The sequence below is a fragment of the Saccopteryx leptura genome, chromosome 3 (genome assembly GCF_036850995.1).
Source record: "Saccopteryx leptura isolate mSacLep1 chromosome 3, mSacLep1_pri_phased_curated, whole genome shotgun sequence".
In the NCBI taxonomy this organism is placed as follows: Eukaryota; Metazoa; Chordata; class Mammalia; order Chiroptera; family Emballonuridae; genus Saccopteryx; species Saccopteryx leptura.
In genome coordinates, this window is record NC_089505.1 from 250,183,704 (window position 1) to 250,197,218 (window position 13,515).

Consider the following 13,515-nt stretch of genomic DNA (forward strand, 5'->3'; position numbering starts at 1 on the left):
GGGTTCTCCACATCCCAGTCTGATGCTCTATCCACTGCGCCACTTTCTGGTCAGGCATTAAGTTACTTCTATAAGCATTAGTTTTTCCATCTATAAAATGAAGAGAATAATATCTACTTCAGTAAATGGTTACATTTTTAGATTGGATGTTCTTCAGAAAATATCTGGTATATTTTTTGGCCCATAGTAGACTTGAGTTCAATTTTGACTCTGTAACAGTGACCTGTAAAATCATAAGCAAGTAAGTTTTTTTCTCTCTGGTTTTAAATTTTGTCCTTGGTAAAATCATAGTAAAGGAAGGTGAAAGTTATGAAAAAGAGAAAAAAGTTAAACCAAATAAAATTTGAGATTCTTTCCATTTCTAAAGTTCTATGATTACAAGTAAGGTTATTAGGAGACAGAAGGAGTCTGTTTTGTTAAGAGAATTAGCCAGTCCCCTGGAACACAGAACCAAGCTTGCTGTTATTGGTGTGTGACTTCCTGACCCTGGGCATTTCAGTAAAAGTTTTGGAATTGGTGCGGAGCTATGGAGTTCCCCCTTGTAGCTGTTCAACCATAGCCTTGAACTAAAAGACGACATTGCAAATAGAAAAAACAAAGATGCTGTTTTTCAGAAGCTCTCAGCCAAGCTTTCCCCTCACTTCCTCCTTTGAACAGACCTTTGGGAAGCAAGGCTTTATTGCCGTTCAGTTGCTGCTTGTCGCTAGCTTTCTACAAGTTGGTTCTATGATACTTGCATACAACTTATATCAATGTTTCTTTAGTTTTTTTAAAAGTATTTTATTTAGACAATTAAATTTAACAGGGCGACATTGGTCAATTAGAGCACATAGATTTAGAGAAAACAACTCCACATCATTTTGACATTCAATTATGCTGTATACCCATCACCCAAAGTCAAATTGTCCTCTGTCACCTTTTATTTGTTTCTCTTTATGCCCCTCCTCTCCCCCAACCCACTCCTTCTCCTTCCTTCCCCTCCCCCTGGTAACCACTGCACTTTTATCTATGTCCAAAAGTCTGGGCCAGACGACTATACTAGTGAATTCTACCAAACATTCAAAGAAGATTTGGTTTTTATCCTTCTCAAAGTCTTCAAAAAATGGAAGAAGAAGCAATATTTCCAAACACACTTTATGAGGCCAACATAACCCTCATACCAAAACCTGGCAAGGGCAACACAAAAAAAGAAACTACAGACCAATATCTTTAATAAATACAGATGCAAAAATTCTAAACAAAATACTAGCAAATTAAATACAACAGCACATTAAAAAAGTAATTCACCATGATCAAGTGGGATTCATCCCAGAAACATAAGGATGGTTCAACATACATAAAACAATTAATGTAGTACACCATATCAACAAAACAAAGAACAAAACCATATGATCCTATAAATAGATGCAGAAAAATCATTCAATAAAATACAACATCCTTTTATGTCAATAACATGTGTTCAGAAGAAAAATATCTCAACATATTAAAGGCCATTTATGACAAACAATCAGCTAACATCATACTAAATGGCAAAGAGCTGAAAACGTTTCCTCTAAAATCAGGCACGAGACAAGGCTGCTCACTCTCTTCACTCCTATTCAACGTCGTGCTGGAAGTTCTAGCCAGAGCAATCAGACAAGAGAAAGAAATAAAAGGCATTCATATTGGAAAAGAAGAAGTAAAGGTTTCACTTTTTGCAGATGATATAATCCTGTATATAGAAAACCCCAAAGACTCCACAGAAAGGCTATTAGAAACAAAAACCCGATACACAAGATACAAAATTAATATACAGAAGTCTATTGCTTTCTTATATGCCAACAATAAAATTTCAGAAAATGAACTCTATGTTTCTTAAGAAATTAACTCAAGCCAGTGACTAGGCTAAGCAAGGAGACTTGCTTGGTAATGGTTAGCATTAGATGGGAGAATAGGGCCAAGCTGAATTAGAGTTAAGCTTCTTAACCTCCTTTATCCTCAGATTCTCCATTTGTAAAGTGAAGAGCTATGGAGTACCACAAAAGAACAGTAGTGCCACAGAGAGTTGTGCAAGGATCAAGTGTGAGAATGCGTGGGACCCTGTAACTACTCACTGCATATGGTTATAATTCTCCTTAAGGATAAGGTTGTCACAGTGATGGTTGCAGCTTTGTGAGTTGTAGATGGGCTCTGGAGCAGGGGGTAGTTTCCATATCCACCTCCCTAACTTCAGTCTTTTTTTTTTCCTTTTTTTTTTTGCAATAAAAATAAATTTATTATTAATTTTAATGGGGTGACATTGATAAATTAGGGTACAAATGTTCAGAGAAAACATCTCCAGGTTATTTTGACATTTGATATGTTGCATACCCATCACTCAAAATCAAATTGTCTTCCGTCACCTTCTATCTGGTTTTCTTTGTGCCCCTCCCCTCCCCTCCTTGCCCCCCCCCCCCAACTTCACTTTTGATGCTTGTTTACTCCAAGACTGTCCTACTACACTACAGGTGCTTTCCTCCCAAGCCCTGGAAGGGCCTCCTTAGTTACATGAGTTATTGTTAGCCATCAGGACTATTCTGTTCTTGAAAAGGAAGCATACTTTAAAATTATCTTTGGTTCTGTTGAATAGGTCAATATTTTCCTAATCAGAGATTTTTAATCTTACATCCAAGGGCCACTAAGGATGTTAGGCTGCCTGTGACTCCGTGGCGTGATCAGAAAAAATTTGATATGAAAGAACATTTTTTTCTGAGGAGACATCAATATTTTCTGCAGTTCTCAAAGGCAGCTGTGTCCCAGCAAATGCTGAGGGGCTCTGTTCTTGAGGATATGTCGGTTTCCCTTACAGGAAAAGTGAATTCTGTCTTCTAACAGTCACACCTTGTGGGGAGAGCAGAACTCTGGATAGATCTCTGTTTGAGTTCAGAAGCCAGAGGGTGAGGTGGGAAGAAGGCTGTCTAGTGGCCAAAGTGTTTGTGGTTGGCTTCTCTGCCCTTTGGTGTTTACTGGGCAGTCATTCTCTCACTCAGGAACAGTTGAGGTCTACCACATTGTAGAAGCAGTGTATACAGCGCTGACCTCCTAGAATGGCATGGGTAGGGAAGGGGCAGAGGCAATTATTTCCTGGACATGATAGCTGGAAAAGAAGTTACGTGATTTGCCCAACAGGTCAATGGCAAACTATAGTTGGCGTCTGACTCTCCAGACCTCCCCTTGCCACTGCCCTTTCCTGAGCAAATCCTTGTAATTCTGAGCTTCTGTTGTCACAGAGATCATAAATAGTTGGTATTTGGGTAAATGCACAGAAGCTCTGAAGACAACATAGGTGAACTGTAGTGATCCTGTGGTAGCAGGTGTACTGGAACCCTGTTTTTCTTCAATACAATTGAGACTGCTAGAACTTTGACTATGCCGTTTTTCCCATGATTAGACTTTCTAATCTGTTTTAAACAGTTAACAATTCTAAAACTTAAAAAATAAATCATTTTTTTTCTAACCCTAAGAACAATTTGGAAATATATAATAACTGAGAACTACAAGAAAAGATGAAAAAAAGTCACTGTAACCTCATAATGAAGGGGTAAGCCCTAGCCATCATGTGATGGAATATTCACTTCTCATTTAGTCTTTCTGTGTCTCTCTTCCTACAGCTCTTTCTCTGTCTATTTTAGAAAGAAAGGGATAATATCAGCTATATAAATTATGTTGTATCCTGCCTTTTTTTTCATTTTATGCCATCAATAAAACCTTTTATAAAAAAACTTTCTTATTGATTGATTTTAGCAAGAGAAGAAAGGAGGGAAGGAGAGAGATAGAGACAGGGACATAGACCTGTACCTGCATGTCTGGGGACTGAACCAGCAACCTCCATGCTTAGGGACAGTGCCCTAACCAACTAAGTTATTTGGCCAGGGTCCTCCAAAAAAAACTTTTAAAAATCACATTTAATGGTCACTGATATGCTATTACATGGCTGTGCCCTAATCCTCGATTAAATTTGACACTGGAGCTGGACATGTATGTCTATGGATATTCTAAGCGCTATGGTGAACATCTCTACACATAAAACTTTATTCACACCTCTTACTACTTTCCTGAGGTAGATAAGTAGAAGTTGAGCTGCTCAACAAGAGGCATGACCTTTTCCAAACCTCTTGATACCTACTGTCATACTCAGACATTTTAAATGGGAAGAAAAGGTCAATGCAAAGGTTCTACTCCAACTTCTTTAATGAGGCCAGCTTACTGAACTTGCTGACCCAAGCCAGATCTTTATAACTTTAAAACATCTGAAACTTGATAATTACTACAAAGGAGCTTGTGTATGATAGGTGTTCTATGAGGAGATTTCCTGTTAATTCAAAAACTAATTATTAGGCTCTTGCTGTTTGCTGGGTTCGGACTGTAGTTTCAACAAACAGAAGACAGGGTAAAATGATCCCCTAGATGAGGTTGTGTTTGAACGCGAATGCTGACTGGGTAAAAATTTTGACTTTCAAAAATCAGTTAAACTTTGAGTAAGGTTTCAGCGGCTGTTAGGATGAATTATTGTATTTATTTATAAAGTTTATTTCTTTGAGTATTCTCCCATTTTCTCTGACCCTTCCTTAATTTTGAAGAAGTTACATTAACTCTTCTTTCTTCTACACAATTTTCCCTACTGAAAGATGGGTTACTGGGAACAGTATGGAAATAGTTTAGTGAGACATTTTTATTTTTTCTAAGTATAATTGACCATGTTTTCCAGGAAGAAAAGCTGCTTAATTTTATTCATGTCTCCATCTGCTTTTATCACAGGCACTAAAGTTCTAGAAGGGAGAATTTTACATCTTGGGGTACAATACTTGGTCTCTTGGACTCAATTTGTTCCATACAGGGTGTCAGGAAGCATCTAATAAACAGTCGTTACTCTTGTGCACCTGACTGTCTCTACCACTTCTCATCTCTTCTCGTCTAATGGCATATCTATGACTTGGATGGGAACGAGACAATTATCTAACTACTTACACATGACAGTAACTGTAGCAACAGGAAACATCTATAAGATGGCAACTGTTGAACAACAAACATAATTCTTTCTGTTAACGTCAGTCACAATCTGCATTTAATAAAGTTTATGTCTTCATACCATTATTGCCTAAGGCTTAGAATGCCAGGGATAAAACAAAGACCGGCCTGAACCACCTTTTTTTTTTTTTATTTTTTATTTTATTTTTTATTTTTATTTTTATTTTTTTCATTTTTCTGAAGCTGGAAACAGGGAGAGACAGTCAGACAGACTCCCGCATGCGCCCTACCGGGATCCACCCGGCACGCCCACCATGGGGCGACGCTCTGCCCACCAGGGGGCGATGCTCTGCCCATCCTGGGCATCGCCATGTTGCGACCAGAGCCACTCTAGCGCCTGAGGCAGAGGCCACAGAGCCATCCCCAGCGCCCGGGCCATCTTTGCTCCAATGGAGCCTTGGCTGCAGGAGGGGAAGAGAGAGACAGAGAGGAAGGCACGGCGGAGGGGTGGAGAAGCAAATGGGCGCTTCTCCTGTGTGCCCTGGCCGGGAATCGAACCCGGGTCCTCCGCACGCTAGGCCGACGCTCTACCGCTGAGCCACTGAACCACCATTTTTAGAAGAGATTGAACCTTTTAGCAAGAAAGTCAGGGCAGTGGGTGGGCCAGTGGTGTGCGGAGGCAGGAAACCTCCTTCCTTGGGGTGAGCTGTCTAGTTCAGTATGTAAAACCCAGTGTCTGTTGCAGAGAAGTACAGTCTTTTATTTTTTATTAAATTTTTTTTAAAAAAACAGTTTGCTTATCTAAAGGGAAAGAAAGCATGTGTCTTTAATTTCTCTTTCTTTTGCTAGAGTCCTAGTTTTACTGAATATTTAGAATGCTTTTGCTCTGAAAGCAGAAACTTGTTTGAATAAGGACTAATTTTTCAACATGTAGACAAAATATTTGAATAACTGGTGGAAATAATAAATTTCTAGTATAAAGTGATTTCATTGCTCTTAAAAGCAAAAAAGCACCCTTGGGAATTTCATGGAAATGACTCCATTTTCTTATCTCTCCCATGGTAGCCACTTAATCTCACTCTGGGGTAGACTGGGGAGCAAGTTTATTTTTAATAAGTGAGCACCTTCATATTTTCTGTAGGAAAACAAGTGGAAGAGTGGTTATTGGGAGAGAAAATCCAAGATCTCTCAAAGCAATGATCACATTCTTGATGTCCTGACTAACTTCATAGTTCTTGCCTTCAAACAAAACTTGTTTGTAGGAACTGCCTTGAAAGACGATGTTGTTCTTTCCAGAAGCTTAATGAGTGCTCATTATTCCGACCATTTGCACTTTCCTGTTACTCAGATTCCAACTGCATAATCCAATTATGGTTTGTGGATCTGGTTGGAAAACAGTCCGATGGAGGAATTCAGATTTTGAGCCACTTCATTCTTTGAGAGAGAACCATTGCTAGATTCAGAATGGACCTCTGGGGTCAGGCTGCTCAACTTAAGCTTGGTGCTGGCCATACTGCCTTTGAGTTCCAGGATAGTGATTTAGCCATTCCTTACTTAGGTCTCTTGGCCTCAGCTCCTCATTTAGATAAGTGTCAGCCTCATAGGGTAACAGAGGGAATTAAATGAGATAATGCATGTGAAGCGCTTGGCACATAGCAAAGTCTGAATACATGTTAACTGATGCTATCACACTGAAAACACAAAAATGATCATCAGTCTCAATGGATAGACTAGCACTCAGTAGATGGAACCAATACATTTGCAATCCAGGTGTGGCTTTTTCTCTAACCTTGCACACGTGCACACCACAACTTATACACATTACTGAGTTTTCCTTCTCTGGTGCACACAAATTTTCACCATGATGCCTCTAGAGTGGGTTAAGAAGTTTATAATCTCTTTTAAGATGTTTTCCTTTTATCTGCCCAGTGATAATCGTTTCCTGTACTCAATCTATGACATCATATTCAAAATATGTTAGTGCTTGGTCTTTCTGGCATCAAGCCAACATCGCTGGCCCAGAGTTTCTGAAATCAAAACATGGATTTTACAAAATCATCCTCAAAGTTGGACATGAGTTGTGTTAAAGTAAATAAAGCCAGGCATTTGAAAATGTACACTACCCCTGTGAAGATCTTACTTTACTCTTGAGGGTGAAGCCCAAGTTCTCTCACATTTTCTGGCACTGCTCTTTTTTTGACTGGTACTATAAAACCTATCATATTTCTTTACCTGGGGGTCTTCCCAGTTCCTAGAATAAACACAAACTTTTGCTTATTTATGCTTCCTTTCTTTCTTCCTTTTTTGAAAAACTGTTTTCAAATTTTATTAGATTCTCAAAGTGATTTTTGACTTAAGAAAGGCTTAAAGTCTTTGTTTTACCTAAACCTTTCCTCTACTCTTCCCATATGGGCATGCCCACTGTAGTCTGCAGTACACGCTTGCCCCTACGCCTGGATAATTTCTCGCGATAAACTCCACATTTTTTGTTTCCGGAAATGTCCTTCCTTCCTGTTGCGTCAGCATTTTGTATCAACATCTGTTCTGTTACCACCTCCATGACTCGCGGTTTTCCTCATGTTACCTGAACAGTTATTTACCTTATATCTCCCTTCAAGTCGACTATCTTATTTATTCAAATTTATTTTAAATGTAAACTGGTGGATAGATAATAAAAAGAGATGGGTATGAAAGTTTGAGAAGACTGTGGCCACAGAGAAGAAATATTTTATTCACAGCAGAAATAAAAGCCCAAGACTAGTGATGTCAGAGCAGGGGAGAGAGAAGCGGATCTTGGCTGGTAATTCCCATCTTGAGTGGCAAGAACAAAAGTCCCCAGGAAGACGCGTGGAACGGGGATGGGAAGTCAGATATGGAGAGTCTGGCTGACAAGTGGCGAATGAGGTAGTGCTTCCTTGGGAGAGAAAATGGGCACAGGGTCAGAGGGCAAAGGTGAGGAGGTAAGACACAGCTTCTGAGATGGAGGAGGGTGTTGGGTAAAAGACAGTGCATAGGTTGAGGCTATAGATGAAAAAGGAGCTGTGGAGACTGCATGAGTGATGAAGGCTGAAGAGGGATGGGTGAATATAGAGGCTGGAGGTGATACAGGCTGGAGGTTAAGATTAAAGAGGGCTGCATTTTATTACAGGGGGTGTGGGATATCCCAAAAGGGAGCCTAGAGGGGTTGGGAGGAGACACTCTGAAATGGACAAAGGCAGCCCTTTTATCTCATGGAGAAGGTGTGTGAAGAGTGCTAAATGGAGACTGTCTTCTTGATATGGCAAACTACTACCCTAATGGTCTGTTCTTAAGTCTGGCACAGAAATCTGAAGTGCCAATATCAACAGTGGCAGAGAGAGAGAAGAGAGTATTTATTTTATAAATGTTTGGGTGAAGAAATACTTGGGCTACCCTGGCAGTCTTTAGTAAGCGGAGAAAGTGGTTCTCAAACTATAGCGTGCTCAGCAATCCAAGGGGTCTTATTACAACAGAGGTTTCAATTCAACAGGTTTGGGGTAGGGCCCGAGAAAGTACACTTCTTGACAAGACCCAGGGGTGGCGCTGGTGGCTGGTTGGGGACTGCACTTTGAGAACCGCTTGGCCAAGAAAACCATTTCATGTCTTTTAGAGATTGATCAAAGTGCTCTTAAGTTTCTTTTGAACAATAAATCACTGGAGTATAATATGAGGTAAGTGAACATGCTCTTTTAACTCCAAACTAATAGACAAATATAAAACATTTTAAATGTGAAATGGAAACATTGAAAATTGCTATTGATTCTCATCCATTCAATAGTTCAATAAAGAAGAGATTCATGTTTTCAGTCCGCCCTCTTGGTTTCCTGTTTTAATGGGGATTCTTCCCTTTGTTTTCCTCTGAGAAGCGATCATCTCAGAGCTAGTCTGTAGTGACCCTCTCTGGCATGAGGGAAGGGGACAAGGGGGGCAGCAGAGAAGATTTTCTTTCCCAGCCTGGAAAGGAAGGGGGAACGGCCAGTGGCGAAGAAGGAGTTTTTGCTATTGTGGAGCCAGGATGCTCTTCCAGCTTGACCCCTTATTGTTGGGGGAGGGTCTTCTCTCTGCACCCTCCAGCCTCAAGGCCCTCTGCCCACCATGAGCTCGGCAGCTCCAGCCTGCTCCCTGACTCCAGGCCTGAGCTTGCAGCACAGGGGGGGGGGGCACTTTGGGGGAAGAAAGGATATATTGTCAGTACTCAAAAAGAACAGATTTGACTGTGTCAGAAACCACTGCATCTCCTTGAGTGTTTCTCATGATTAATCCACCCAATGCGCACATTCTGATAGGTGTTGGCAGGGTAAACAAAAAGCTTTTAAATATTAGCATAAGTTTCCCATTTTTCCTTGTTCAGACTGGACAGAGTTGTCCTTGCTCTTGATAAAGGATTCCAGGAATTGTGGCAATGATTAAGAGAGTTGTTTAATCATGAGCAGGGAAACAGTCCAATCAGTACCGAATACAAATAAACAACAGAAGGGATGATGGATATTGACTTCTTAGCCCTCCTAGTTTTCAGCCATCAGTGACCTGTGAAAACTGGTTGCTGTAGCTGTCCATATTGAATGTTTTCCTTTGTAGGAAGGAGAGAAAAGCGATAACTAGGGCAATTCACAGACCGAGTGCTTGAATGTAGAGCTGCCAGACAGACCACAGAATGCCCAGTTACATTTGAATTTCAGACAGACAGTGAACAGTTTGCTGGATTGGACATTCCTCTACCTCTGAAATTCAAATGTAGCTGGGCATCTTGTATTTTTCTGGGCTAAATGTGGCAACTCTACTCAAGGGAAACCTTTCTCTTTTGGGAGAAGACTCAACATCTGAGGCTGAGCTACCGCTTGTCCTGGTTCGTGCCATCCAGACCGTTGAGATTCTCTAAAAGTAGAATGATACAGAGTCACCAGTGACATTTATAAATGTAGGTTGGTTTTAAGAATTTACATTCATGGTGTTAGGAAAGGAAAAAAATTGAGGCTGGTTGGTATTGACAGAAAATCAAAAGTGATTCTGTCTGCCTTCTTCATGGCCATCAGCTGGTGTTGTCAGTTGGACGTAAACTATAACAGGGAGTAACAGACAGGCTACCTTTGGATTATCTGTGCTGCCTTCAGCACTTCTTTGAACAATAATTATAGTCTGCTGGGGGGGGGATATCAATTTAAAGATCAAGTGCTTTCATAAAAAAGGTGATTACTCAGTATTTCCTACTTTGAACCAAAGCACACACCAACTTCATTGTTCCACTGTCTTTTGTATAGCACATATATGCTGAAAAATGGATCACTTAATTATATGATTATCTGTCTTCAGGGAGGATACGTGAACAGGAATGGGAGCTGTCAAGAGAGTACATTGATTTACTTGTGATTATTAATCTATATCTATAGCCATTACAGGTTACAAGTTAACTTTTAAAACAAATATCTAAAATATAAATTACTTTTACAATGCAAAGTGGGCATTTTGGTGTGAAAATGCTCCCAGAACTGATAAATGGACACAATACATGAGTGGGGCTCCAGGCGAACACCATTGCTTTTCCCTTCCTCTGACTTCTAGCAATCAGTCAGCTTAGAAGGAGGTCAGGGGAAGATCCAGCCTCCAATTAACTAGGGGGTAGGGGGCAAAAGCCATGCACTTAACCTTTGTAATTGAATCACCAATTACAATAAAAGAAACGAATACCACTTTGCAGTGAATCAGAATTCTGGGAAAATCACATGGAGATTCCAGGTACTGTGAGAGGCAAAGACTGGATAAGTTAAGCATATATAATCAAAGTCTATTAATCTCTTTGTGTATTTTTCTTATTCTCTGGGTTCATTTTGGAGAAGGGGTTCAAAGTTCAGGAGAAAATTAAGATAGTAATGCTGGTGTAAGCTAAAACTAGCAGGAAAGCTGCAGTCAGCTGCAGTGGCATGGGACAGGGATGATAAAGGTCTTTTTTCTAACGGTTCAACTGGGTGCAAGCAGTTCCAAATGACACCTTTGGCAAACTATTCCAATGGCCTTCCAACCTTTAGTTAGTTAAGCTTTAATTCTGTATTTTATAGCAAGTGCTTATGTAGTTGCAGAGGACAAGAAAAAGAAACAAAACACTGAACAACTTGGTTAAGGGTACATTATATCTCTTGGCCAAGGGCTTCCAATTGGATGCTCAATCCTAAAGATAAGTTCATTGCCTCTGCTTCCAAGGGCATCCAATGACTTTGAACATCATATTCAGGAGCAGTTTTTAATATATAACACCAACCCCCACCCTGTTCTTGATGGGATGAAATAGTATTTGCCTGTGTTTCTGTATGTCAAATAAAACTAATTTCCTATCTCTATGAACGCATTTAGAGGTGCAACATTTTTGGAGGGAGGAAATTTGCCAAGAAGGAGAAAAACCTCCTTACAAAGCTGAAAATATTTTTACAATCCAAGGATGAGCACCAGAGACCCTGGAACCATTCATTCTGTGAAGATTGCCAAGAAAACCTTGTTTTGAAATCCCCATGCCTGCAATTGCATCATGCCAGGTGAGGCGTCCACCTTTGGAAACAATAGATAGACATTTGCTCTTCTCAAACTTCGCTGCCGGGTTTCAAAGGGCTTTTTATTTTTTTGCCTCTCTTGGCTCTGAGTGGCTGCAACACATGGTAAATCTTTAACTTCAAGTGTCCTTCTGTGGTGACCAACTAAAATATTAGCAAAATAAATGTTTTATGGGAAAATGTTGGCAGGAGCCCCAACAGAAACAGGTGGTATTGGGTTATTTCAATATAATGTAATGATACAGCCAGGTTTCCATCTGGACAGCATGTGGTTGGGTCTGCTCGGAGAGTATCAAAGAGTGTGAGTATGCACTGGGGAAACCAGCGGTGCACGAGTGTGCAGCGCAATGGCTACTTTACAGAATAATAGTCTGGGTTTCAGGTCCTCTGGGTTAAATATTTTTACTGTCAAAATATGAATTTCTTCATAAAATATTAAAGGCGAAGCAAACCTCTGACATGCAATACCGAGCCGTATAATTATCAGGCAGTTCCTGGAAACCAAAGAGAGCGTGCATTAAAGCGAAGCGTTCATTATAAAAGAGTTCATTACCCTTTGGAAGCCGAGACATGTTTGAGAGGGAGCCTCAGAACAGAGAAGCTTTTTAGCAAGGCTTCCTCCACTATGAAAACAAGGCTCAGCCTTGTTGGTAAGAATGCAATTAGAAAATAAAGAGAAAATGGGATTAGTTGACTGCTAAGGGCCTGATCGTGATCCAAAGCTAGAGACCTAGCCTTAATTTACCACCAGGGAAGAGTCTTTCTCCCTCTTCCATAAAATTCCTGCTTCAGGCACTTCAAAACACATGGAATTAGGAACACTTGGAACATTTGGTTTTGCACTCAGCTCTCCTCACTGTATATTCATGCTAAGCTCGATAATAAACTCTTGGCTCAATAACTCTGTATATATATCCCAGAGAGAGGCATCAAATTATGGCTATGTGCAGAGGTAGGTCCCCTTCAGAGGCAGAGAGACCTCACTCCCTGGCGCTCGCAGCTCCAGCCAGAGGAAGGGGGTGGGAATATGCACCCAGAGCGTAAGCAGTTTGGAAGTGGCCTGCAATCGCCTTGATGCTGACGGGAAGGCTTGGGAAGTCATGGGCACCATCTGCCAAAATGAAGGAGCCACTTGGACCCCAGGGTACTTGGCCAGGAAAGCATGGCTGGCTTCTAGACAATTCTTTGCAGTTGGTAGTGCAGCAGGCATGGAAACATTAAAAGCAAAGGCCTAGGTATGAGATAGATCTAAGGGTTGATGGATAAAATGGATGGATCAGTGAAGGCTCGGGAAGAAGAGATAATGAAGTTGAGCAGTTAATTATAATGTTCTCATGCCACTGGTACCCAGAGAGGGGGAGGATGCATGCATAAGGCTCTTGCCTGTTACTCAGAGAGTAGGCTGCCCCACATTATCTGCTGCATTTTTCTAGGCTATCAGAGAGAAAGGGAAGAGATGTGCCATGACGGGTCTGGAAGCCCTGGAGTCTGATTCCTTTACTCTGCAGGACTAGACCGAGGCTAAGGAGAGAACGGTGTCTAGAGAATCTGGTAAGTTGTACTGTCAGATCTCAGTTATGTGCGGAAATGATTTTATTCATCTGGAGCAGAATTGACATGGAAATAGAGGTGTATCTCAGTTCTTTCCAAAACGTGTTTCGGTACCTATTGTGTGTACCATAGGAGTTTGGCTTTTATGGGGTTCTGGAAGGTGGTGGCAGGCACAGTATTCCTACCTGAGGATTTTATAACCTAGTGCGGAGTGGACACCCAGAGAGGAATTGGAATTTGAGTTGTTCAAGTGAAAAGACTGTCTTATTCGTCATTTTTTACTATACCTCCTTCCATGATACAGCATATAGTAGATGCTAAAATTAATGCTGAACTGAACTAGACTCGAAAACAGGTAATGGGCGTTGGCAGTTAGTTATCTGACTGTGTGACTTAGAAATGTCTTTGAACCTTTGTGGTG